The sequence below is a fragment of the Pyrus communis genome, chromosome 15 (assembly GCF_041283825.1).
Source record: "Pyrus communis isolate YQ-2024b chromosome 15, ASM4128382v1, whole genome shotgun sequence".
Classification (NCBI taxonomy): Eukaryota; Viridiplantae; Streptophyta; class Magnoliopsida; order Rosales; family Rosaceae; genus Pyrus; species Pyrus communis.
The window spans coordinates 3,643,057-3,670,769 of NC_142579.1; the positions used below are offsets into that span (position 1 = coordinate 3,643,057).

The window sequence follows — 27,713 nt, forward strand, 5'->3', positions numbered from 1 at the left end:
TTATGCTTGTAGGTTTGTTTAGTTCTCCAAAGAAAAGAAAACGAGAGAAAGTTTCTTTTGTTGTCTAAAATAACAATGACAAGACAAATTTTGTTTGTTTGATCATGTAATGAAAAGGACAAGACATAGAAATAAATAATAGGTTAAATTGGATTAATGGTCCTTGTGGTGATATGATAATTGGAAGATAGCCCACGTGGTGAAAAAAATTCGGATTTAAACCCTTGTGGTAAAGTCCGTTAGGATTCAAACCCAAAATTAACATTTCCATCAACTCTCCGTTAACCTATTCTTCCTTCATAACCAAAAGAGAAAAAAAATAAAAAAAATCTGTTCAGTCAAGGATATGAATCCTTTGCTCCATGCTTCGATTTCATTCAAAACTCTTTTGTCCACCAAAGAGACTAGATTTTTTTTTTTAAAATTCTATGCAGCACTAGCCAATCCAAGTAAAATTGAAAACTTTAGTTATCCTTACTTATGTGGATTGCTTGTTTGTTATTTTCAAAGGAATCTGGATTATGTCGAGTAACAAAACATGTTATGCTCATAGGAATGTTGATAGTGCTGCATAGCCACCAGATGTAGAAAGTACTGCTTAATAGTGCCAAGTCAACTTGCTCAATGACCCACTGACCCTCAAACATCTAACAAATGACAGTAATTCATCATTCAAAACAGGACCAACCAAAACTCAGTAATCCTTTTCTTTGGAATCACCTGTCAAGTTGTTCCTGCTCAGGCTCGGAACCTGCAGTTGTTTCAACTTTCAACGGCCCAATCTCAGGAGGGATTTGACTTGAAATCTTATTGCCGCTCATTCTCATCTGAGGAATTGTTCATCAACAATGGCATGAACGACGAAGGGTAGATGAAGAGCTAGAGAGATAGAAAGAAAAAGAGAGAGAAGAGGCAAGTCGAATGTCTCTTTGTGGGGGGAATGTTAATAGAGAGTTGACAGAAATGTTAATTTTGGACTTGAATTCTAACGGTTTTTACCATATAGGTTTAAATCTAAATTTTTATTACCCTATTACTACGGGGACTATTAATCCAATTTCGCCTAAATAATAAGTGTGGTTATACCATAGAATCTCTACCAACAAGAAGGTTCTTTTCAGTCTCATCAGATCCACAAAATGCTCAAGCTGAATACAAAGTTGAATTTTTAATCCCTCTAAAAATTCACAAATCGCATATTAAAGTTACAAAAAGAAGTTTCGAATTATGGGTCCCAGTTTAAGGGTACAAGAGCAGCTTCGCGTGAAAAGGGAACAAATAAAACAAAAAAAGGATCAGGGAGAATATTTACAAACGATAATGTTAGAGAATCAAAGTTTTAAACTAAATTTACAAATTAAATGATGTGTCACAAATAAAAAATAAACACGTTAATCAACGCTTAAGTAATAATTCAGTCATCAATTACATCATTTGGTTTGTAAATTTGATATAAAATTTAGTCTCCTAAACATTATCCTTTATAAAATGGATAATGCTAGGAAAGCCAAAATTTGAAACTAAATTTGCAAACTAATTGATGTGTCATTAATAGGAAATATGCACGTCAATTAACACTTTATAATAATCAAATTATCAACATCCACATCATTTGGTTTACAAATCTCATGCATTACCCTTACAAAATTGGAACATATTAAGAAGAAATGATTCTACTCCAACTCTTTGTTATATTGACAAGGAGATTAGATTGAAGTGGGTGAATTTCGTTCCAACCATATAAATAAGGTCAAATCGGATTAACGGTCCCTGTGGTGAGAGGGTATTCGAATGATAATCTTTGTGGTTAAAAAATTAGAATTTAAACTCTGATGGTGAAGATTATTAACAAATTCAACCCAAAAGGGAAATTTCTGTTAAATCTCAATTAAATGAAGGGATAAAAATGTCCAACCACACTTTCATTTCTGTTAGCCTTCTTCTCTCTTCCTCTCTCTCTGTAATTGTACCACCTCAATTCTCTCTCTCGTTCCACCTTAACAGAAACTGCTTGATCGCATGAGATATAAGTTCTTCTTGCATACAGAAATACTCGAAAGAATGAAAGCCAATTAAGCATTCAAACGAGGAATGTACCAAAATTTTCAATTAAGTATTCAAACGAAGAATTTGAGACTTCAAGCGTTAAAGTTTAAGTAACTCTAACAAAGCGATAACAGCGGAGATTAAAGGCCAATTAAGCAAAAGCTTACCTGCAAATCCAATGGTTTCAACAATTTACACGTATCAGCAAGCCAAATTTGACCGATGCTGAAGAGTCATAGGAGCACCAGATTAACCTCAACTTTTCGAGCTTGGGGAATCTGTCGTCGATAACAATCATAGCAGCGTCCGATAAGATGTTCAAATCAAGCACGTTGTAGACAGAGCCATTGGCAAAATGCAGCCTCACCGACGAAATGTTGAGGCGCTCGTCAATGTGAATGCTGCAGACGTTCCGGAATTGGCGGGCGAGGAGGTCGACAACAAGGTCAGGTCCGCGGGAAGACCTGACGACCAACCCGCCGGGAAGAAGGCTAACAGAAATAAAGAGTGTGGTTGGACATTTTTATCCCCACATTTAATTGAGATTTAACATAAATATCTTTCTTGGGTTAAATTTACTAATAATTTTTATCACAAGGGTTTAAATCATAATTTTCTGACCACAAGGGAAAATTTTCAAACATCCTATTACTACGTGGACCATTAATCCAATTTAGCCTATAAATAAAGGCAATGTTACTATGTTTGCCCAAATTAAGATAACAATTGGACCAACATTACAAGTGTTAGCTTTTCTAAATCATGCGCGCGATCAAGTTGAGCGATGTGGACGACACGATGACGAAATAGTAACCAAATATCAACTTCATCTTAACAATGTAAGTGCCAAATATCTATGTTATGCCAACATTATCGACATCATATCAACAATATCTATATAATTTTGATATGGAAAGTAATCAAATTACTTATAAGCACATGTTAGGCCTTTTTTTTCCCGATTTGGGATTCAAGCGTAGCACATGAACAACACAAATAGTGTGTCGTGGAGCACGTGTGATCATTGAGCTTCATGCGTGAACAACCTACACTGCGAAGAGATTTGGAGTTGTACCATAGAACTAATTAGCAATATGAAGAGTATCCCATTTACTTATAAACATATGCAAGATCTTTCTTTCTCCCGATCTAAGATTTATACTCTCAACCTTATCACAATTCAAGTATGCAGTCGATTTCTTCTTCTTCTTTAGCATTGGTAATTTTACTTAATTTGCTTAACTATAATATGAATTTTTATCATTTCTAGTTGTTAAGGTAAAGTACTGACTAATTCGATCTCACTTTCTTTTGTGTTCTAGTATTGTCAAAAGGGAGATGATAAGTTTGATAATCGCACACTATTTTTCTCATTCTTCACATTTTTTATATTCTTTGTCATCAAATTAAATAAATCAAACATAAACAACGATCATAATTAAACACGTGATGAGAAAAAACAAAGTATGTTGTTATCATTCTCCTTGTTAAAATCATCCCACTACATGCAGGACAAATAACGGTAACTTGACCAAAAACACAATTAAGGTTGATGCCTCATACAATGTAAGGGGCAACTCTTTCTTAAAATAATACAAACACACCTGCAAAATTGAAAAAAATTGCTGGTCTTAATGTAGGTTAACATTCATTGCATTCAATTATGCAATGATGCTCATCTCTTTTTTCTTCCCATTGATTGTTGTTTTTACCTAATAAGAAATGGCAAAGCAAACAAAACAAAAGAATGGGGTGGCAGACCGCTCTCTTTGCCGGGTTGTATGTCTTAATACTTAATTAATTCCATTTAGGTAACCCTCGAGCCGTCGGAGTTTCTAAAAATGATGTCTCTCTTTGGTGAGATTTGGATTTGGATAAATGCATAGCCATAAGATAGATGGGTTTTGGGACTCTTGGGGCTTCTTTCTCATTGGTTTCAATTCTCAACACCATCGTGTCGGTTTAGTGGAAAGCGAACAAAAGTTTAAAATCTTTAATTTGAGTTTAAGTTTCTATGAATGCATTCTTTAGAACCATCAACTCTATTTTGGAATATTGTTTGATTCATAATAAAAAATATGATACTCTCATGTAGTACTGAAGTTACATGAAAATGAGAATTAGTCTATTATCAATACGTGATGGAAAAGAGATACCTCCTATATTCAATAAAAGAAAAAAAACACACAAGTTTAAGAAAATCTTACTTAAAATGTGTTCACCGTCATATATTTTTCGATGAATAATGCAGCAGACCGACATACCACAATGGTAATGAATTCATTAATGTAAGTTGTCGTGTTGACGCTAGGGCACAACAAACTTGATCAACTTTTATAATTTCTTAAATGATCCCGTTGCCAATCTGCCATGCAATTGCAAAGTACTCTGGAGGGCGGTGGCCTATGTTGTTACTAACATTTATTAACAATGATTAATTACACCCATCTCCCTTAGCATCTGACATCCTTATATGAAATATCATCTGACATCCTTATATGAAATATCTATATTTGAAAGTAACAGGTCAGTCAGAAACGTAGAAAAGTAAAAACAGATCAAATGGGATGTTTTCGGACAACAATTCTGTGGGGCTTCTTCTAACTTCTGACGTGTGTTTGGGTTGGCCCACGAGTTTTGCTAGTACGTGGAAATGATAAATTAAAAAGGAAAACTAACGAAAAGTTCAAAAAAATTTCATTTTTAATGAAAAGTTATTTTTAAATGTATAATAAATAGTACTAGGAAAATGTATAAATGTGGTTTTTCGTTAAAAGTGAACAGTACCGGAAGTTTTTTGTTAAATCTCCCAAATTAAAAATGCCATAAAAATTAGAAAAGATGGTGGTGTTCATAAGTTTTCATGTAAAGAAGTAAGTGGTGAATTATTCTAGTAGTTAAAATAATTCATAAATACGGGTTTTGTTGTCCAAATTACACCATAAAGAATTCGAAAAAATATTGGGAAGTAATCTAATTACTTATAAGCATATACAAGGTATTTTTTTTTTCCGATTTGAAATTTAATCCTAGCACATAGACAACACAAATCGGGTGTTGTGGAGCACGTGTAGCCGTTGAGCTTTACATGCGAGACAACCTCCACTGATACCATGAAGAGATTTGGAGTTCCACCATATAACTAATTAACAATATGGAGAGTAGCCTAATTACTCATAAGTATATGCAAGCTCTTTTTTTTTCTTTTCATGATATGAAATTCATACTCTCAACACTATCACAATTCAAGTCAATGCGGTTGATTTCTTCTTCTTCTTTGGCATTGGTAATTGTATTTAATTTGCTTAACTATAATATATGATTTCTAATCATTTCTAGTTGTTAGGGTAAAGTAATGACTAATTCAATCTTGCTAACTTTCTTCTGTCTTCTACTATTGTCAAAAGGGAGATGGTAAGTTTGAACCGCACACTATTTTTCTCCTTCTCACTTATCCACATATCTCTATACTTTTTGTCATTGAATTATAAATCAAATATAAACAACGATCATAATTAAACAAGCGATGAGAAGAAAAACTATATTGTTATCATTCTCCTTGTCAAAATCATCCCACTGCATATGGAACAAATAACGTTAACTCAACCAAAAACACAACGTTGATGCCTTATACAAATTAAGGGGAACTCTTTCTTAAAATAAAACATACACACTTGTAAAATTGAAAAAAAATAAAAATTGCGTGCCTTAATGTGGATTAGCACTGCATTCAAGTTATGCAGTGATGCTCATCTCTTTTTTTCTTCCCATTCATCATTGTTTTTACCGAATAAGAAATGGCAAAGCAAATAAAACAAAGAATGGGGTGGCAGATCACTCTCTGTCGGGTTGTATATCTTAATACTTTAATTAATTCCATTTAGGTATAATCCTCGAGCTGGAGTTTCTAAAAATGATGTCTCTCTTTGGTGAGATTTGGATAAAATGAAAACTAATGAAAATGGTTTAAAAACTTTGAGTGTTAATAAAAAAGACAAAAATGTATTGTAAGTGAATAGTATCATGAGTAATTTTTTAGAGTAAAAATATATTTTTCGTTAAAAGTGAACTATACCGAAAGTGTTTCGTTAAAACTTACATGGATAAATGGGTTTTGGGACTCATGGGGTTCTTGTTGTTGGGGCTTCTTGCTCATTGGTTTTAATTTCAACACGAGCGTGTGGGTCTAGTTGGAAGCCAACAGAAGTATTTAATTTTTAATTAGAGTTCAAATTTCCACAAATGTATTTTTTGGAGTCATCAACTCTACTTTGAAATGTTGTTTTATTTGGAGTTAAAAAGTACGCTAATGAGAATGGGTCTATCATCAACTCTATTTTTTGGAGTCATATGATATTAGAACTGCATGAAAATGAGAATTGGTCTATCATCAATGTAGCAGGATACCTCCTATATTAAAATAAAAATACAAGTTCTAAAAAGCCTTACGTAGAATGAGTTCACCATTATATATTGTTTTCGACAAATATGCATTGGATAAATATACCACAATGGTGGTGAACCCATTTATGTAAGTTGCCCTGGCGACGTTAGGGCACAAGTACAACAAACTGGTGACGTTAGGGCTTAACAAACTTGATCAACTTTTATAATTGTTAACTGATCCCGCTGCCAAACTGCCATGCAATTAGAAAGGACTCTGGAGGGTTATTGCTACCATTTATTAACAATTAAACACTGGATTATTTACACCCATATGCCACCTTTTGCATTTGACATCCTTATAATATTTTTGTTTATCGGTTTACTGATATTTTTTTTCACTTGTAAGTGATAGGTCTTATGTCTGATTCTCGCTGAAGGTAGGGTCGGCCCTGAGAATTTGGGGGCCCTAGGCGAGCCTTCGAAGTGGGGCCCTAAAATTTTCTGATCTCCGGTTCTTTGTATATTGATTTGTATAAAAAAGAATTCGCTAAATACATAAAAAATTCTATTTTCACATCAAATATCATTAAAAATTAATATCAAAAGAAGATAAATATATAAACATTATTTAAACATTACACGATTCACATTAGACACAAATGTACTAAATGTTTGCAGTCAAGAGTTTAAGATTGAGAGTGAAGAAGAATAAAACTAGATGATTAAGAGAGTAAATAACAATAAAACTTGATTGTTGAGTATAATAAATTCAACGCCAATTGTTTCTCTTGTGTTTTTTTTTTCTTCTAAATCCAACATCACACTAACGAATTGAATATTAAAATAATCCATTGAATTGAAAAGAAAAATATAAAATTCAAAGTTTTGATTACCTTAAAGTACAATCTTTAAGATCATATGATAGTTGGTTTAAACATTCAATAGAAATGGAGAGAATGAGAAGTTGGTTTGAACATTCGATAGAAATTGAGAGAATGAGAAGTTGAAAAAAAAAATTGCAAAGAGACTTGAGTTTTATAACTTTATATGCATTTGGACGGATGAATTAGGAGTTGGATAGATAGATTGGTAGTAAATTTGAAAAACAAGAAAAATTAAGAAAAATCTAGTGACTAAAAATGCAGTTTCGAACTCAACACTTCAAAGAAAAATGATGCCAACATTTCCATTGCACTAACAAATAAATTATGATATTTCTTACTTTTTTTTGTATTTATATGTTAATTAATTATAGGATATAAAATTTTTTTGGGGGCCCTTTTGAAGTGGGGGTCTTAGGTGAGCGCCTATTTGGGCTACCCTCAGGGCCGGCCCTGGCTGAAGGTGAATTTAAATTGCATTACTGCTAGAATATTGTGTAACTTAGCTCAGTCTTACACTCTTTAGTGTAAAAAATATCATTTATTAAAAAAAAAAATCAATCAGAAACGTAAAATGTAAAAGCAGATCAAATGGGGATGTTTTCGGACAACAATTCTGTGGGGCTTCTTCTAACTTCTGACTTGTGTTTGGGTTGGCCCACGGGTTTTGCTGGTCTCAGATGTGGAGAGGATTATTAAAAATGCCACAACAATTAGAAAAGATGGCGGTGTTCATGGGTTTTCATAAACATATAAAGTAGTAAGCGGTGAACTATTTTAGTGGATAAAACATTTCATAAATACAAGTTTTGCTGTCCAAACAACACTATAAAGAATTCTATTGGTCTTTATGAGGTACTTTCATAAATTGAATAAAATAGGTATAAAGTATAAAGTACAAAGATAAAGACTTTAATGATGAACCATCACGGGTGGTTCAGCGATAGGGACGAATTTCAAGATCATATGTTACACGGCACGTTTTGGATTCGATTTGTGGCGCTGGTGAATCGTACGATGGTGGCCAGAAATGCCTCTGTGAGTCTTCTTAGCCATTAAAATGATGGACGTTATGGCGAAGCCACTAACTGGTATCTTATTTTTGTTTTTTAAATAAAGACTTTACATGATGAATAAGAGATTAAGTATTTGAATGGAAAAAAACATTGGATGGCTACCGGAAACCGGATGTGAATGTCGCCCTCCGCCATCGAGAAATTTGTCGGCCGTTTCAAGACGTCATCGTTCTTCATCCTTTCAGATGTCGGTTGGGCCCTACCTTTAGCCATGTGGTCTTAACCAATGGCGAAGCCAGAAATTGACGGGTGAAGGGGCGGAATTTTACAAGACAAAAAGTCCCAAAAAATATAGACAATCAAATCATTTTAGATAGTAGACAATATTAATGTCTGTTATAACTCATACCCAAACGGCACCGTGTGGAAATATCAAAGACCTTCATCTTCTTCGCGTGTTGCAGCTATGTTCTACAATTACACTTTTCAGATTCCGTTCTAAGCATAAACCAAGTTATTGCCGCCTAACTCCGTCTAGCTTTGACTAATCTCGCCTAGATCCGACCGACCAGAGGGGCGACTAGTCGTTCTTGGGCTACTTTTCCGACGACAAGGTGTATTTAAAACGGTTGGATCGTATTAAATGCCAATCTGTAAACAACTTTTGGGTACATCGAATTAGACATTCTGCTTCACTGAAAAAGTCAGAAAGTCACGATTTGGACATCGATGCGTCTTCTGTAAGAACGTCTCTTTCGATCTGAAACAAACATATGAAATTTATTCCTTCGTTTGAAAAACTTAGGGTTGGATGAAAATATTCATGCTCTCTCAGCCGAGTAATGGCACGCTAGCAACTATACTCCAGAAAGAAGGTTTACTTGTAAACTTAAGGAGTTATTACTACTGAAAATATCTCGGGTATCACCGGAGTGGACGTACGCATGCATGTTAAGTTGAAGCACTTTATTGTCCTTGTGTTTTTGGGTGTGCATGCATGTGTTTGCAGGGTGTGCGTGGTGATTTTGCTCTCTCTTTGCGGTTTTGTTGATTGTGTGTGTTGTTGAAGTTCGTCGATAACGAGATTTATTACGACGTTTGTACAACTTATTGAGAGTATTATGGTGTATTCAATTGAAAATTGGAGAGATTTTAAGGGATTTATAAATCCATAGATTTTTATGGAGTTTAATTGATTTGTAGAGATTTTATGTAAAATTTTGATTCAATTCCTTCGAAATCTCTTGAGAAGAGGTGAAATTTGTGAATACTTAAAATACACTACGAAATCTCTCCAATTCCCTCGAATTCCTCAAAATTTTCAAATTCTTTAAAATCAATTTCTAATTGAATGCACCTGAAATGTTATAAACTTCTTTACAATCCTAATTGAATACATCTAGATTTCTAAAGATTTTAACAAACTATCTTAAAATCCTAATTGAATACGCCTTGAATTTTAGAGAATCACTTAAAATCTTAATTGTACACCCCTAAATTCATTAAAATAATTAAAATCCCTCAAAATCCCCATTGAATTCACCCCCTTAATCTCATTTTCCAAAAAAGAAGAGACAGTGCACGCGCTTATAAGTGTTGGACTACTCCCCATATTACAAATTGATTTTATTGTGGAATCTCAACTTCTTCGCAACAAACTAGTATTAGGTTAGCCACGTTGGGCAACGATGCTTATTCATGTTTGGAAAACCATGTTTGTGATGGCAGATTACGAATCACACATAACCTTTACCGAGGATGAGAAGTTTACGCTCCGACAAAACGGATGAAGATTATTACTACGATTGATTTATTTTGATACATTTGGATGACTAAACAATATCTATCTGATCAAATTGAGGATAGAAATAAAATTAGAGAAAACGGACAAATTTAAAGAAAGCATTTTGGAGGATGAACTATATTGAGGGATGAGCAATAAAATAAGTGATTGGGGTACTAAAAACTACGCATAACTCATACTACGTCATCGCAAGGGACTTTTTTTTTTTTTTTTTTTTTTTTTTAACAAACGATAATATCTATACTAAGAGGGTGGAGAGGTGAGTTAAATCTCATAATGGACTAGCTGACTAGCCATAATTCGCTTGACAAGAATCAAACTTAAAATCTTTCATTTACAAGTAAAGTGGTTTGATTCTCGCAAAAGGATGAGACTTAGGAACAATGAGAGGGATATGCTCCTCCCCTCTGGAGGGCTGGGGTTTTTTTTTCTCTCCTAGTAATTAATAGTCAATTGATTTCTGAATTGAATATTTGTTGTGTTGTCATACACTATTTATTGTATCAACAAATTTATCATCTATGGATTCACGTTAGCTAATACTCAATTCTTTTTCCTGTTTCCTTTTTGAAATCAATAATTGTCGTAAGGGATTTTATTTTTTTATTTTTTGAACAAATTATATTATCTACTCTAAGAGAGACAAGATGGATTTAGTCTCACAATGAGCTAGTAATAATATGGTTCAAATTTTTCTTCAGCAAGAATCAAACCTAAGACCTCTCATTTACAAGTGAAGAAACATATCACTAGACTGTAGAACTAAGCGACGTAATGAATTTAAATTTAGGACTTTCTCCAAAAAAAAAAGAGAATAGGTACCAATTGAGTCACGATGGTCATTCATTAATAGCCGATCTCTCTTTCAACTATAATATTTGGATTCTTGTTATAAACTAATCTTCTTGTACATTAATGGATCGTTCGATAATCATTTTATTTTTTAAGTTTTAGTTTTTACTTTTTTGGAAGATTGAAAACATGTTTGATCATTGTTTTAAGGTTTCACTTAAAAAAAGGAAACTGAAGTCCAAAACTAAGCTACATTTCAAAATTTAACTTGTAGTTTTGAATTTATAGTTACCATACAAGTTTTTAAATGCAAGCTGAACTTAAAAATTAAAATTGAAAATCCAAAGGTTTCCACAATTTTGTTCGTAGAAATTGTACCCTAATTCAGCCTCTGGTATGCTCGACTTTAGGCGAGGAAGAGGGGGAAATGCCCTAATTCAGCCTCTGGTATGCTCGACTTTAGGCGAGGAAGAGGGGGAAATGCAGTGTTCGAGACCACTGATAATTTTAGATGCAGAATATTTGAACTCAAAAATTTTGTGATATTACCGTACAATATTTATTACTAGGACGAACATGTTTATCATATTTGGATTTGTTTTAATTAAACTTCTTTTTGGTTATTAAATCCATTATTTCGTTTGAAAAATTATCTTATCACATCATAAAGAAAAAGAAGAAAAAAAGAAGAAAAGAAGACAAAAGGGTGAGTAAGGAGAAAAGAAACGAAGAGAAAGTTGAAAATGGCACTTCACCGGCCTCCCCAATTCCAAAAAGCGTCATGCCGTTTCCTGCCAAAACATAAAAACTATCTCCCCCCGCAACCAATCAAATTTGCCATTATACACCACCAACAAGAACCCACCCTCAACCCCACTCTCTCTCTCTCTCTCTCTCTGTGCCAAAACCCCACAACAAAACCCAGAGGAAAATAGCTTATATAAACGACTGACAGAGTAGGAGAGAGAGACAGAGAGAGAGAGTTGTCTGTGCTCGCTTGGCTTGCAATGGCTGTGAAAGATAGGCCGTCGTCCTTCTCCTTTTCTCCCACTGTGTGCAGTGACCCAGTTGCCCCTGAGGTTGAGGTACCTTCTCACCATGCTTTTCTATTTCGAGGGACATTTTCGTGCATTCACAGACTCAGAGCACTTCAAAGTAGCTCTTTCTCTCTGTGAAATGACAAAAAATCCAACCTTTATTGGATGGGAAAAGGCAAACAGGATGGAGCCAGGCATATTTCACACATATTTTCTTAAAAAAAAAAAAAAATGAAAAAGTTAACAAATTTCATACCCTCTTATTTATTTTATGTTTTTCCCTTGTGGGGTTTTTATTTTTATTTTTATTTTTTTTTAATTTTTTTGGGAAGTGAACGGTCCTTGAAATTTTAGAGGCGGTAGAGGAGCATACTGTTCGTCATCTTTCATGGGGACTGAAATGTCAAGAACAAGACTCCGTTAATGTGATGATGGTGATGTTGATGATGTTGATGTATGTGTAATTTCCCCCAAATTTTCCATACATTGAGTTAATCTTATGAAATATAGTTTCATTTTATTTGCTCAGTAATTTAATAAAAATGGCGATCCCAAGCGAACAATGCTTCTGGTTTTGCGAGGGTATCCATGCTTTGGAAAGAGACTGTTTTCACTACTCGAACCGTGACCTTTCGGTCACAAAGGTTGCTCAGCAATTTAATCATATGAAAGTTATTTGGATGTCTGTGCGTTGCTCGTTGAAGTGAATAAGGGCTTTAATGATCGACAGCAGCGTGCTTGATTAAGAAATTACTGTCTGTCTGTCTGTCTTCATGGTCCATTTGATTTGAATCGGTTCGCTTTCTTTTTCACTGGTCTATACAGATGTGTGGAAGTTGGTAAAGTAGTACACTTCTTCAATGCGTAGCGTAGATGCATTTCTTCTGTTACTGTCTGTAGTTTTCTTAAGCTACTAATTAGTTGATGGACGTATGTGTTTTAAGTTGTGAATACACAATTTCTCCACGAGAAGGATCGATGAAGCAGGTCCGGGATAAATTGAAACTTGTGTTGTTGATATGAATTGGTGATTTCTTGTGAATGCCTCTCGTGAATGTGTCTTTGCTGTCTGAAATCATTAATTGTGAAGGGCATGCTAGGATTTTGGCACCTCAACATTTTTATTCTTTTGTTCTTCTCTAATCGGTCGAGGTTGTCCACCCCGGAGGATCTAGTTTTAGATGTCGGTAGAAGTTCGAAATACATGGTTGAAACTTGCTAACGAGCGGAAGGGTTTTAGGAAATCGTGTTGAAATGACAATCAAAATTTGGTTTGTCATTCTCTGTTACAGTTTCTATGCATTCTGTGTTTTGAATTTTGCTTCAGATTGTCAATTTTGCAAACTGTTTGTTGGTATAAGTACTGTCTTTTGTCTTAGATTGTGCAAACTTCTCCATCCTCATGTCAATCCATCAGACAAAGCAACTTCCAGACTTCGTCCTAACAGTTCTCGAACCAATTTCTACCCATGGCAGGGCCGAAACTTTATCAGAGTCATACTTAAGCTGTTTTCTTGTCTGACATGCCGTCTGCTTAGTCTTCTGCACATATTTAGTATGATCTCTGGTACTCGACAGATAACTCTAATTCCGCCTTAGTTTACAGTAGTGTCTTTGCTTACAAAGATTATGTCTTGTACTCGTGTCTCCGAAGCAGTTCTTGTCAAGTATTTATGACACAATTATCTTTGCTAATCCGATGGGGCTCTAGCGCTGCTTGTCGAATATTTGAACGATTGGATAAAGTTTACGTACGTAGGTGATAGGACATAAATGTTCAACAGAGAAGACAAGATGGCAGACCTTGGCCTGCTTAGAAGTTGAGATTCTACAGCAGGCTTTGATCAGCAAGGTCTTTGATTTAGTACACTAAATTGCCACATTTTTTGGCATTATTTCTGACTTTAGCTGCAGGGGTCAATGGATCTGTGTTTATGTAGTTTGTGTTTGTTTGTTTGCGTGTTTGTTTGTTTGCTTGTTTGCTTGTGCTTCGCCTTCGTCTTCATTTTCGGGTTTCCATTTGAGCACATTTTACACCTCTTTGTGTTTTGATGTTCCGGTTCGTAATGTTTGAAAGTGAAACGAATTCCATTTTAATTTTTGTGGAATTGAGGTGCTGCAACTTGTGGATGAATCATGTGTATGTTATGAAACGTTGAAAGCTTAAATTAAGGGTGATGGTTTTGACACTCCCGATTTATCAATTTGCATTTTCTAAAAGGAGAACTAAAGAACATACACTCAAAGACGAATTCCAATGGACGAAACACAAAGGATAATGTGCTAAAGCTAAACCCTTATCACCTAAAATGTTTGATAGGTCTTGTCGAGCTTTGCTCACCCACACATTTGTTTTATTCATTTATGAATGACTGAGATTTAATTTTATCTCAATTAATTAAATCTCAAGCGTTCACTCGTGAAGAAGTGCAGGAGAGCAATGTGCGGGTTAACAAACTCTTTATTACATTACCACGATTTATTATTATTGGGTGTATCTAATACATCGTCCTGATATTATTGCAAGTTAATTTGCATGCTTAACTAATTAATTGATTCCTTGTCGTACGAATTCGAAGTTGCACCATCCTATTCACCAACCCATCTATCTCTTGATCATCTCCTTTTCCGATGTTGTCTCTCAATTCCATTGCCTTTCTTCTCACAACCTCCCCAATATTGTTTTCCACCACATCCTTGATCGCCTTTGCGACCTCCTTCTCGTCGCATACTTCCTCCTGTTTTCATAACCTCCACACCAATGCCGAGCTCCTCTACTAATCGAGCGTTGAATGGCTTGTCAAGATGTATAGGCATTGCTATAATTGGAACACCAAAATTCATGCCCTCCAACACTGAGCTCCATCCACAGTGGCTCACTAATCTGCCGACGCTAATGAACGAACTTAAGCTAGGGTTTTCAATACTGATTGCATAAGCTCAACTCAGTTAATTGTGAGTGAGTTCTTCATTATATAGACCTTACAAGAGCAGGTAGTTATAGTGTATATATTATCATAGATTACAAGGGAATTCAAATTACAAAAACATGAACTGAAGCTAAGGTATATACGGTGAGGATAAAGTCATGGTGAAGAAGGACTGTGACTCTTCTTAATCTATTGAAGACTTCGTGTGTTATCCAAACTCTGACTTTGAGTTGATGGGCGGGAACCATGTAATTCAAACTGCACGAACTTGAATTGATGAGTTGACGAGGATTGCTAATCTGGATGACATGTAGGATTATTAGGTTTATCACTCCCCCGCAAGCTAAGCGGTCATTGACGAACAGGAAGCTTGGAAAGAAGATAACTAAATTGAGTGGGAGATAATCCTTTTGTGAGCAGATCAACAATTTGGTCAGTAGTAGCAACGTAGCCAACAACTAGCTCTTTATGCACCACTTTCTCTTGAACAAAGTGGTAGTCAACTTCAACATGTTGCATCCGAGCCTAATAAACAGGATTAGAAGCAACGGCAAGGGCACTGGTATTGTCACACCATAACCGTGGTGGTTTAAGAGGAAGATGAAGATCTCGAAACATGTGACGAAACCAATATAATGTTGTTGCCGTATAAGCCATTTGTCGGTATTCGACCTCAATGCTTAATCGAGATACACCGCGTTGTTTCTATGAACTCCAAGATACTAAGTTATCTCCAAGAGAGATACAATAGCCCCCTGTGGATCTACGGTCATTAGGATCTCTTGCATAGTCTGCATTGGCAAAAGTAATGAGAGTTGAAGAGAAAGTTACTCAAGTAACTCAACATAATAGTAATAACAAACAGTCAAAAGTCAGTTAAGAAAATTACCACTTGTAATTTCCTTAAGTATGTTGGTTTGTTATTTTTAGCTTCCCTATAAATACTCTTGTAACTTATCATTTTGAGATAATGAAAATCATTTCTCAATATGGTATCACTCGCTTGCAATCTACCGACTAAGATCCTTCGTCCTCACGCTTCCTCTTTTTCTCAGTAACCAAACAGGTCTCATTCTTGTCATTTTCTCTTTGAAATCGAAGATCTATGGTGGAAAATTCTTCAAACTCTTCTTCTCCGGTGATCGCACACCACTCTTTTCCTTTTGTGCTTGCTGATCCTCATTCTTCTTCTTCTTCTTCAAATCCTAATCCTTCTGTTCCGATGAACACAAACCCTAATTCTTCAATTCAGGCCTCGATTAACTCGATTACGATCCACAACATAGGGAGCATGATTTAGACTAAACTCAAGCTCCATAACTATCTTGTTTGGCGATCTCTCTTCGAGTCGATTTTCCGCCACTACAAACTTACTGGCATTGTTGACGGCTCTGAACCTCCATCGCCTTAGTTTCTTCCTGATGTTTCTGGTCGATTCACCTTTGCTCCAAATCCAGACTATGAATTGTGGTATAAGAAGGATCAGAACATCATTATTTGGATTAATTCCACCTTCTCGAAAGATCTGATTTCTTTCACCGTTGGCGTTCAATCTGTGCGAGAACTTTGGCAAAATCTTAAACGATGATTTGGTGGTGTCTCTCGTTCTCACATTCATCAACTTTGTTCAACCTTGCAATCTACAAAGAAAGGTTCATCTTCTATCTCGGAGTATCTCCAACGTATCAAAGAGGTTATAGATGCTCTTGCAGCTGCTAGTGCTCCTGTGAATGATCATGATCTACTTTTCATCATTCTTAATGGCTTACCTGATGAGTATCGTTCATTTGTGGATTCTATTCAGTATCGCCTAGCTGATACTATTGTTGATGATCTTTTCAGATTCTTGCTAAGTAAGGAATTGGCACTTGCTTGCAAGAAACAAACTCAAGGAACAAACTCAACTACTCTTCCACTATTTCCTACACCTCAGGCTTACATTGCTCAGCCACCTCATTTCTCTAATTTCAACAGAAGCAATTTTCAGCGAAATAATTCTCAACCGAATTACAATAATCGCAACCAATACAATCGCACCAACAAGAATTCTTTTAATCATGAAGGAAATCGCAGTGGCTCTCGCTTCTTCAATAACAATTCCAGAAATGTTCCTTGTCAAATCTGTGAAGACACTGGTCATCAGGCGATTGACTGCTCAAATCGCATGAATCCCAATTTTCAAGGTCGTATTCCACCAGCCAAACTTGCTATGTATGCCAGCTCAAATGCATCTTCTCCTCCTTCGTGGCTGCTTGACTCTGGAGCAAGCTCTCATATGACCAACAACATCAATAATCTTCAAAATCCACAGCCTTACACTGGCCCTGATAAAGTCTATATTGGAGACGGCCAAGGTTTACCGACTCTTCACTTTGGTTCATCTTTACTTCATACATCTTCTGCTACTTTTCAATTAAAGAATGTGTTGCATGTTCCACAATTGAAGCATGATCCAAATATGTTTCTTAGAGACAATTGGTGCTCTTTAAGTTTAAATCCTTTTGACTTTAATGTCAAGGATCTTACTACGGGGATGATGCTTTTTAAAGCTCATGTTCGCTGTGGTCTATATCCATTTTATGCATCTTCTCAGTCTTCACCAAAGCATCATGGTCTTACTGCAATCAAGGCATCACAACATACTTGGCATCAACGTTTGGGGCATCCAACGTTCAAGATTTTGCAATCTATGATATCAAAGTCTTCATTGCCTGTCTCTACTACTGTAAAACAATCTTTCTGTTCGAATTGTGTTTTAGGCAAATGTGCCAAGTTACCTTTTCAAGATTCTATCTGTAATACTTCTAGATCTCTAGAATTGGTCCATGCGGATGTTTGGGGTCTAGCTCAATTGTCTTCTGTAAGTGGGTATCGATTTTATGTCATCTTTGTTGATGACTTTACTAAGTACACTTAGATGTATCCTCTCAAACATAAATCAGAAGTCTTTCCAGTTTTTGTTCAGTTTCAAGCTCTTGTTGAAAATCTGTATGGTAACAAAATTGGAACATTGAGATGTGACTCAGGGGGTGAGTTCATTAGTACTCAGTTCAAGAAACATTTATCCATCCATGGCATCCAACAACACTTAAGTTGTCCATATACTTCTCAACAGAACGGTTGTGCAGAACGGAAACACCGACACATTATAGAAACAGTCAAGACACTACTTATTGCATCTTAAGTTCCTCATCAATTTTGGTTAGAAGCATTTCTCACTGCTATTTATCTCATTAATAAACTTCCTTTTACTACTAAATCTTCACCCTGGGAGCAATTTTTCAAGAAGAAACCAGATTATACTCAACTCTGAATCTTTGGTTGCAGCTATTATTCCTAGCTCAAGCTATACACTCAGTCCAAACTCGAACCCAAGAGCAAGTTGTGTGTTTTTATTGGTTGCATTTTGGTTCACAAGGGTTATAGATGCTTAGATCCATTTACTAACGGGTGCATGTATCTAGGCATGTCTATTTTGATGAAACCACATTCCCATTTCATAATCCTTCTCTTGTTTCAAAATTACCCACTTGTATCATCAACCAACCCTTCACCATTCTCTCTTACATTTCTAAACCTTTATTCTTCATCCAACCTTAACTCTACCATTCCACATTCACCATCACCTGCATCTCCACTTGTTTTTCAACCTACACAATTTGCAAGTACTATTGAATCTGCAGCCGAATCAATTTCTGCACCTACACTTGCATCAATTCCTGCAACTGCACCTGTCTGAGTTCTTGATATTGTTCCTGTCCATACATCTCCACCTCCAACCATTCCTGTCTCTACTCATCCTATGCAAACCAGGTCAAAATCTGGAATTTTTAAGCCCAAGGCATTCCCTGCTACTAAACATCCTCTTCCTTCCAACTTAAACATTGAATTTGTTCCAACTACATATATTCAAGTATCCAAATATTCACATTGGAGAGCTGCAATGCAGGATGAGTTTAATGCTCTGTAAAATACAAGAACATGGACATTGGTTCCCCCTGATCCTTCTTACAATCTCGTTGGGTGCAAATAGGTTTTCCAGATTAAAAGGAACCCTGATGGATCTGTGGACCATTATAAAGCCCGGTTAGTAGCTAAGAGATACAATCAGCAGGGGGTATTGATAATAGTGATACCTTTAGCCCAATGGCTAAACCAGTTACCATTCGACTTTTTCTCACACTTGCAGTTCAATCTAACTGGTTTCTGCATCAATTAGATGCCAGTAATGCATTCTTACATGGATGTTTAAAGGAAAATGTATGTATGTCTTAGCCTCTATGGCTTGAAACAAGCTTCTCGGGCTTTGTTTGAAAAACTGTAATCTGCTTTATTCTCTATGGGATTTAAGGCTTCACAATCTGATCACAACTTGTTTGTGTTGCAACAACCTATCTTGGTGATTGTTTTGGTCTATGTCGATGACATTATTGTCACTGGACCTTCTTCCATTGCCTGCACCAATGTTATCTCTCAACTTAGTGTTCAATTTCGAATTAAGGATTTGGGTGATTTGCATTTTTTTCCTTGGTTTAGAAGTTACTCGAGCTTCTACAGGGATATTTATTCATCAATCCAAGTATATCTTGGATCTTCTCAAACGAACTAAAATGGATAGAGCAAAGCCCTGCACAACTCCTCTTGGTTCTACTAAGCTTGATCTCACTAGTTCTCTATTAGATAATCTAGAGGAATATAGGTCTATTGTTGGGGCCTTTCAGTATCTTACATGGACTTGTCTAGATCTCTTCTTTGCAATCAACTTGGTCTGCCAATTTATACATTCTCCCAGAGAACCCCACTTTTAAGCAGTAAAGAGAATACCTTGTTATCTTAAAGGTACACTTGGCTATGGCTTATGGTTTCCTAAAACCTCGACTCCTCTCACTCTCAAAGCATATTCTGATGCTGATTAGGCAGGGTGCTCATGGGATAGACGCTCGACTGGGGGTTTTTGTATCTTTCTTGGACCATCCAACGTTAGTTGGAGTGCCAAGAAGCAACACACTGTTGCTCGTTCATCCACCAAAGCTAAATATCGGTCCTTGGCATATACTGCTGCTGAATTGACATGGATCTGCAAACTATTCATAGATATTGGTTTCAAGCTGCCTTCTCTTCCTCAAATTTGGTGTAATAATGTTTCAGTGATTGCCCTTGCTTCCAACCCTGTTTTCCATTCTCGCACCAAGCATGTGGAAATCAATTACCATTACATAAGGGAGCTTGTTCTTGCCAAGCTGCTGATTGTCCAATTTGTATGCAATCACGATCAACTTGCTGACATTCATACCAAATCACTTCCAAGGCAAAGATTTCTTCTTCTCAGATCCAAGCTATCACTTCAACCTTCTCCGTTTAGCTTAAGGGGGTGTGAAGAGAAAGTTACTCAAGTAACTCAACATAATAGTAATAACAAACAGTCAAAAGTCAGTTAGGAAAATTACCACTTGTAATTTCCTTAAGTCTGTTAGTTTGTTACTTTTAGCTTCCCTATAAATACTCTTGTAATTTATCATTTTGAGATAATGAAAATCATTTCTCAATAAGAGTAAGGGAACTGGGTTTGTACACAATGTCATGATCATGTGCAACCTTTAAATAACGTAAAATACGTTTGATAGCAACCCTGTGACCAGTGGTGGGTGAATGCATATATTGGCAAACCTGATTGATTGCAAAAACAATGTCAGGTCGTGTAAAAAGAAGATATTGTAGTGCGCCAACTACGCTTCGAAAATCTGTGCCATTTAACAATGGTTCGCCCTTATATAAAATCAATTTCCTTCCAGTTGCAGCAGGAGTGGTGAGTAGTTTTGCATCAGCCATTTGAGTCTTCTTTAGTAAGTCCATAATGTATTTTGAGTGAGAGAGATTGATGCGAGAATTATACGCACACAAATTAAACCCTCTTTTTATCAATTGTAGTAAGTATGTAAGTAGGGATCGTTCTGGACCGGGGATTAGGAGGGATTGTTAATCACTTGGATTTGACTAAAAAAACGTAGAAACACAATATAAAACACTATACTAGACTCAAAGAATGCAAAACTAAACAACGTCAAATAAAGTTTAAAACATTAAACTAAACTCAAAGAATGCAAAACTAAACTTTAAAACACTAAGACAAACCAAAGACTCAAAATGCTTTAAAAACACAAACTAAATTGATTTCTAACTAAATTACACAATAAAGTAAAGGGGGATTGAGTTTTTGACGAAATTAACTAAAATGCACAAATTGTAATTAAAGTCAAAACGTAAATATGAATGTGATGAAAATATGGATGATGGAATAGCCAAGGGGTTCTTCTCCACACATGTTACACTTGCATACAAGATTGATTCTCAGTTGGTCTTTCGATAAATTATGAAACTCAACACTCCGGGTTAATTAGGTCCGCTTAAATTAACCGTCAAGTTTTCCTTAAGTTAATGAATTGGATGGGTTTGCGCAACGCAATTCACAACATTCTCCAAAAGTCCTTTACGTGAAAAGCACAATAAAGATACAATCAAAGATCATTAAGCATTATGAAAACTATAAGTGTTGACGAGGCATTCATTACTATGATGAGCATGAAACTCATGCCAAGAATTCATTTAACGCGATTGTTTATAAGCAACCTCCACTACTTGTGAATATAAGTTCATAACGATTAGGTGAAACTCACTTATATTCTAGCGTCATATTCATGCATGAAAATTAAGTGCGCAATCTCAATAAACATACATAAATAAGTTATCAATCAAACGGTTAAACAAATTGAATCCACAACTTATGAAATTCCAACGAAAGTTAATCAATTCATATTGCAAACATAAACATAGTTTCGAATCACCCCCTAGCTAAAGGGGGTTTAGTTCCTCATAACTTTGAAATCAAAGAAACACCTAAACATTCCAACAACTCAAACTTGAATTGTATGAACGTTTAGGCACTCTTCTCTTCCATTCCTCATACATACAAAACAAAGAGAATTGAATTTAAACTTTGAAATTAAAGAAACACCTAAACATTCCAACAACTCAAACTTGAATTGTATGAACGTTTAGGCACTCTTTTCTTCCTCGTTGTTGTAGCACAAGGTCTAAGGAGATGTTTAGGGCTTTAGGTGTATGTGGAATGGAGTGGGGAATGGTTGGATAGTGGCTGCAATGGAGGAGAAAAACTGCACAGAAATGGAAGGGGATTTGCGGCACAAGGGTTGTGTTTGTGTTGTGTGAAGTGTTGTGAATGGAATGAATGAATTGTGGCTGCAATGCATGCTTATTTATAGGTAAATGAGAGGGAACATGACAGCTAGGAATAGGTGGAAATGTGGCTGCAAGTTTGGTGAATGATTATGAGTGAATGCATGTGAATGTGGCTAGGTTGGAAAGCTGGAATTGCATGTGAAAGCTGGAATTGCATAAGGGGTACACGGCATGGGATGTTTGGTGCTGGAATTGGTGTATATTTGAATGGTTAAAGTGCATGTGAATTAAAACTATATGTGGCTGCAATGATGAAATGGATGGGAGTACATGTGGGTGAATTAAAGGATGGAATGCATGTGCAATGAGTGGTGTTGTTGGTGTGTGAAAGTGATTGCTGAAAATGAATATGTATGAAATGATAGTGTTTTGCATGGCTAGGTGTTGTGGTTTTGGGAGAAAGGTGGATGAATGTGCATGTGAATTAGGTTGTGAAAGCATGTGGATTAGGTGGAAAGAGGTGGTTGTGCATGTGAGTTGAAATGCATGTGTTTAAATGGTTGAAATGTGTAGATGATTATGAGTATGATAAGTGATAAGTGTATGGTTATGATAAGTGATAAGTGAATGATATGTTAAGTGATAAATGAATGATATGTTAAGTGATAAATGAATGATATGTTAAGTGATAAATGAATGATATGTGGTGATGATAAGTTGGTCTTCAATTTCGTCCATTCCTTTTGCTCCAAACATAAGCTATCCATTCCAAGTCCGATTTTGCTCCAAAATGCTCCAAAATGCATCTTTTTGCTTCCTTAGCCATATAAACCTAAAAACACACGAAAGAGGCATAAAGGACTAAAATAACTAAAGAAACATAACGTAAATGTACGAGAACAAGCCATTTAAGTCGCATGAATATGCTCCTATCAGAGATACATGGCAGTGGGAGTTCTCTTGATTTCCATTCCCAAAAAAATAATGTAACAGGCCAAGATCCTTCATTGAAAACATTTGGCCAAGTTGAGTAATAAGTTGTGAGATATGACTTGAATCGTTGCCCATAACTAGCATATCATAGACATAGATTAATAGATAGATAATTGTGTTGCCATTGAAGAAAGTAAACAGTGAGGAATCTGCCATGGAAGCCTAAAATCTCAAGTCGTCAAGATGGTGAGCAAAACATTGAAACCATGCACCCATATAAAGATTATGTAATTGACAAACTGTGAGGGAAACTGAAGGTCAACAAAACCTGAGGCCTGTCTTATATAAACTTATTCTGCCAAAGAGCCATGTAAAAATGCATTTTGGACATCGAGTTGACGAATGGGCCAATTGTAGTGTAGAGCAATGGATAGAAGAAATACGATCATGGCATGAGTGACAATGGGACTGAAGGTCTCACTGTAGTCAATCCTTGCTTGTTGGTGAAAACCATTTGCCATAAGATGAGCTTTGAATCTTTGTATGGAACCATCAAAATGCCTCTTAATTTTGTACACCCATATATTTGGGAGAATGTTCAAAGATGGATGAAATGGCACCAAGGACCATGTACCAGTACGTTGGAGGGCATTAAACTCATCTGTCATAGCCTGTCTCCATTTTGAGGATTTATTTGCCTGTGTGAAATAAGTAGGCTCAACCACATCATTAGTTACATTTAAAACAAAAGCATATTTGAGATTGGGTTTGTGAATCTCTTCCTTTGCACGAGTGACCATGGAATGTGTAGAAGGAATTGTCCTTTGAGATGAAGAGGCTAATGTTGATGTACTTGCATTCGCTGGTTGGTTAAATCCTATGGGATCTATAGGTAGATTAGTGGTAGGATTGGATAAGGATAAGGTACTGAGGGTTGGAGTAGGAGATGGTAAGGGTGCATGACTAGGGTTGGTAGAATGGGTAGGGTTGGTTGGTGTATGTGTGTCAATGGGAGGGCTGGGCTGAGGTAGTGATGGAGTGGGATTGAAAAATTGCTAGAAAAGTGACGTGATGGGATCTATATCTATGATGGTGTTAGGCGAGGAAGTAGATAAGGTGAAGGACTGAGTAGAGATGGATTCTTTATATGGAAATATTGTTTCCTCGAATACAACATGACGGGACAAAAAAACTCGACTTGTAGACAAATGTAAACACCTATAACCTTGTTGATTTAATGAATAACCAAGAAAAAACATAACGTTTTGATCCAAACTGCAGTTTATTAGAGTTGTATGGCTAAGATATGGAAAACATGCAAAACCAAAAATTTTAAGAATATCATATTAAGGAGATTTGAGAAAAAGTTTTTGAAAAGGTGACTCATCATTCAAGACCTTAGTTGGCAAACGATTAATTAGATAATTAGCAGTGTGAAATTCTTCATCCCAAAATGAAGGCGATGAATGAAGTGAGAGTCCAGTTTCAACAATATGATGGTGCTTTCGTTCTGAAACCTCATTTTTTTTGGGATGATGTGGGCATGCAAAACGATGATGTATACCATGATGAATCAATAAATTTTTGAAATTGGTATTAATGTATTCTTTTCTGCCATCTGTTTGAAAGGATTTGATAGTGGTGCTAAACATGTTTTCAACCAACTTTTTAAAATTAACAAAAGTAGAAAAGACATCGGATTTTAATTTTAATGGATACGGCCAGGAGTATCATGAAAAATCATCAATAAAGACTACATAATATTTAAATCCATTGATAGAGACAGAAGGTGAAGTCCATACATCCAAATGAATCAATTGTAAAGGAAAATTTGACCTAGAACTAGACAAACTAAAAGGTAACTTATGACTCTTGTCCATCAGACATAAGTGACAAAAATCACTAGTTACAACGCCATTAACAAGCAATTTATTTCTAGAAATTAAACAATTTAAAACATGGGACGATGGATGACCTAATCTAGAGTGCCAAATAGAATTGGACACCGTAGCACCTACGAATGTAGAGACTCCTTTATTGCATGATGAAGCACTGGAAAGAGGATAGAATCCATTCCAATTTGGGCCTCGAAAAAGCATTTTCCTCATGTGAAGATCCTGAACACCATAGGAGTTGGGATATAAGGTTAGGGAACAGTTGTTATCATTGGTAAATTAATAAATGGAAGTAACGTTTGTGGATGCATTAGGGAAAATAAGCATGTTAGATAATTTAAAAGTGGCTTGGGGTGTGCAAATGCAAGAATTACCAATGTGAGATTTGCAAACCTGTTCCACTGTCTACACAATTCACTTGATCAGTACTGTTGTAAGGATGAGGGTTTATAACTTGAGTGTGATCATTAGTGATGTGTGTATTTGTGCCAGAATCGAAGAGCTAATTTTGAATGGCTGGAGTATTAGGAGAAGCAGGAGGGCTGGCAGCAGCAAAAGATTGAAGTCTGGGTGCAGGAACTTTCCATTCGTAGGACATGTTGAGACAATTGTAGCAATTAATCGCAGAATGTCCATGCCTGTTGCAAATTTAACATTGAATTCTACCATTACAGTGAGAAGGAGAATGCCCTAGGACTCCATTATTAGGGCGAGACTGAGATCCACGAGGAGGATTGACTGGATTGCGGGAACGGGATGCAGAGGGACCTCAACCACCATCGAGACTACTACGTCCCCTAAAACCTGAGGAGGAACCACGTCCACGAAAGCCACCAGGTGCACGACTACCATTGCGAACAGCAGCAAAGGCAGTGGGTGCGTTGTCATTACCAAATCCAGAGTGCATCTTCTGTCTCATTTCTGCACCAAGAAGAAGTGCCTCCAAAGCACTGTAGGAAATTGCCTCGTCTTGAGCTTGGGCTGAGGCTACGTTACTCTCATAAGCGGGGCTGACGTTTTTCAAAACAATTACAACAATATCAGAGTCTGTAACAGGAGAACCAGAGAGAAAGAGTATCTGCAAGACAATTAATTCTATCCAAAAATTCAGAAATTGAGGAATCACTTATGTGAGTATTCACTAACTCACTATATAGCTAGAAAAGTCCGCCTATAGACCAAAAAGCATATCTTTCACACAAAGTTGACCATGTGGAATCATACTAGTTTTCCCAATCAAAGCAACAAATACAGTGAAGTGGACCAAGGAGTTGACCCAAGACATGACCATAGCATCCTGCTGGATCCATGCTTCGAAGTCAAGGTTGACATCATCAGTGAGATTACCATCAGCATCTTTGAGAAATGCCCGAGGGCACTTGCTTGTTCCTTCTACAAATGAAACAAGATTACGACTCCTGAGTAAAGGAAGCATCTGGGCTTGCCAGAGGGGACAGTTGGTACGATCAAGTTTGATCGTAATGAAATTGGAGGCATTAGGTAGGACAGGAAGGGGAATGGGAGAGGAGTTGGAAGACATTTTGAGAGAGGAAAAAAAATATTGGGTTGTTTTGTCGTTAGACGTTAGCTCGAAGATACCATAAAAGAACTTAAGCTAGGGTTTTTAATACTGATTACATAAGCTCAACTCAGTTAATGATGAGTGACTTCTTTACTTTATTATATAAACCTTACAAGATCATGTAGTTACAGTTATATATTATCACAGATTACAAGGGAATTCAAATTACAAAAACATGAACTGAAGTTAAGGTATATATGGTGAGGATAGAGTCATGGTGAAGGACTGTGACTCTTCTCAATCTATTGAAGACTTCATGTGTTACCCAAACTCTAACTTTGAGTTGATGAGTGAGAACCATGTAATTCAAACTGCATGAACTTAGATTGATGAGTTGACGAGGATTGCTGACCTGGAGGACATGTAAGATTATTAGGTTTATGCTGCAATATCTTTGCTTGTGGTGCCCAACACTATCATCCCATTCTCTCCCACTTTCTTTGCAGACCATTATGACAGTACTTCCTTAGGCCGAGTAATTTTCTCTTCCCTTGGAAACCTAATAACCCAAAGGAAACTCACTTGACTAAGCTTCTATCTCTTCTATTTCCTCATTGGATAAAACGTACTCACTCCCAAAAGAAACTTATACAAACGAAGATGTTTTGCATTTGTTCAGCCATTCGATGATGTGATATGTTTCCTCAACTTTGTCTTCTCAGTCCTTATTAGGGTTGTGGACTATCAAACCAAGAAGCACAATCTTGCTGTTCATTAACTTAGAGAGGTAATCAATATTTATATTCCGTCTATCTCCCCAACGTCTTTGACAAAGTCCTGTCACAAGAGTGACAAGTAGTAGTAGTAGTAGTAGTAGTAGGGAATTGCTGTGGAATGATGTCTCTCTCATCATCCTTTTTGTCGTCATTTGATGAAGTCGGAAGTATCATACTATTGAACTTACTAATCTCGTAATCACGAAGATAGAGCGCGGGAAAATGAAGTCAGACACTAAGACCCTTGAGGAGATGATGAAAAGAAATGATTTGGAGATAGATAACGGTGAAGATGAAGAACTGAATGTGGGAATATTTTGGTCCAGACCTAGAAACAATGCCCATGAGACAACAGTACTATCACATATTAGAAAATTAGGGCTTAGGGTTTTGAGGACGTTGGAAAAGTTAGGGCTTGCCATTTGCATGGCCTTTTTATGAAAGTGGGCATGAGGTGGGGTGGGACGCCATTGGTGGTGTACGTGGTAGTGAGGAGGA

General features: G+C 36.3%; 1 pseudogene; it reads right to left on the reverse strand.

The window, feature by feature from the left end:
• Positions 1-2,209: 2,209 nt before the first annotated feature.
• Positions 2,210-27,367, reverse strand: LOC148690380 (mogroside IIIx synthase-like; annotated as a pseudogene).
• Between the last annotated feature and the right edge of the window lie 346 nt (positions 27,368-27,713).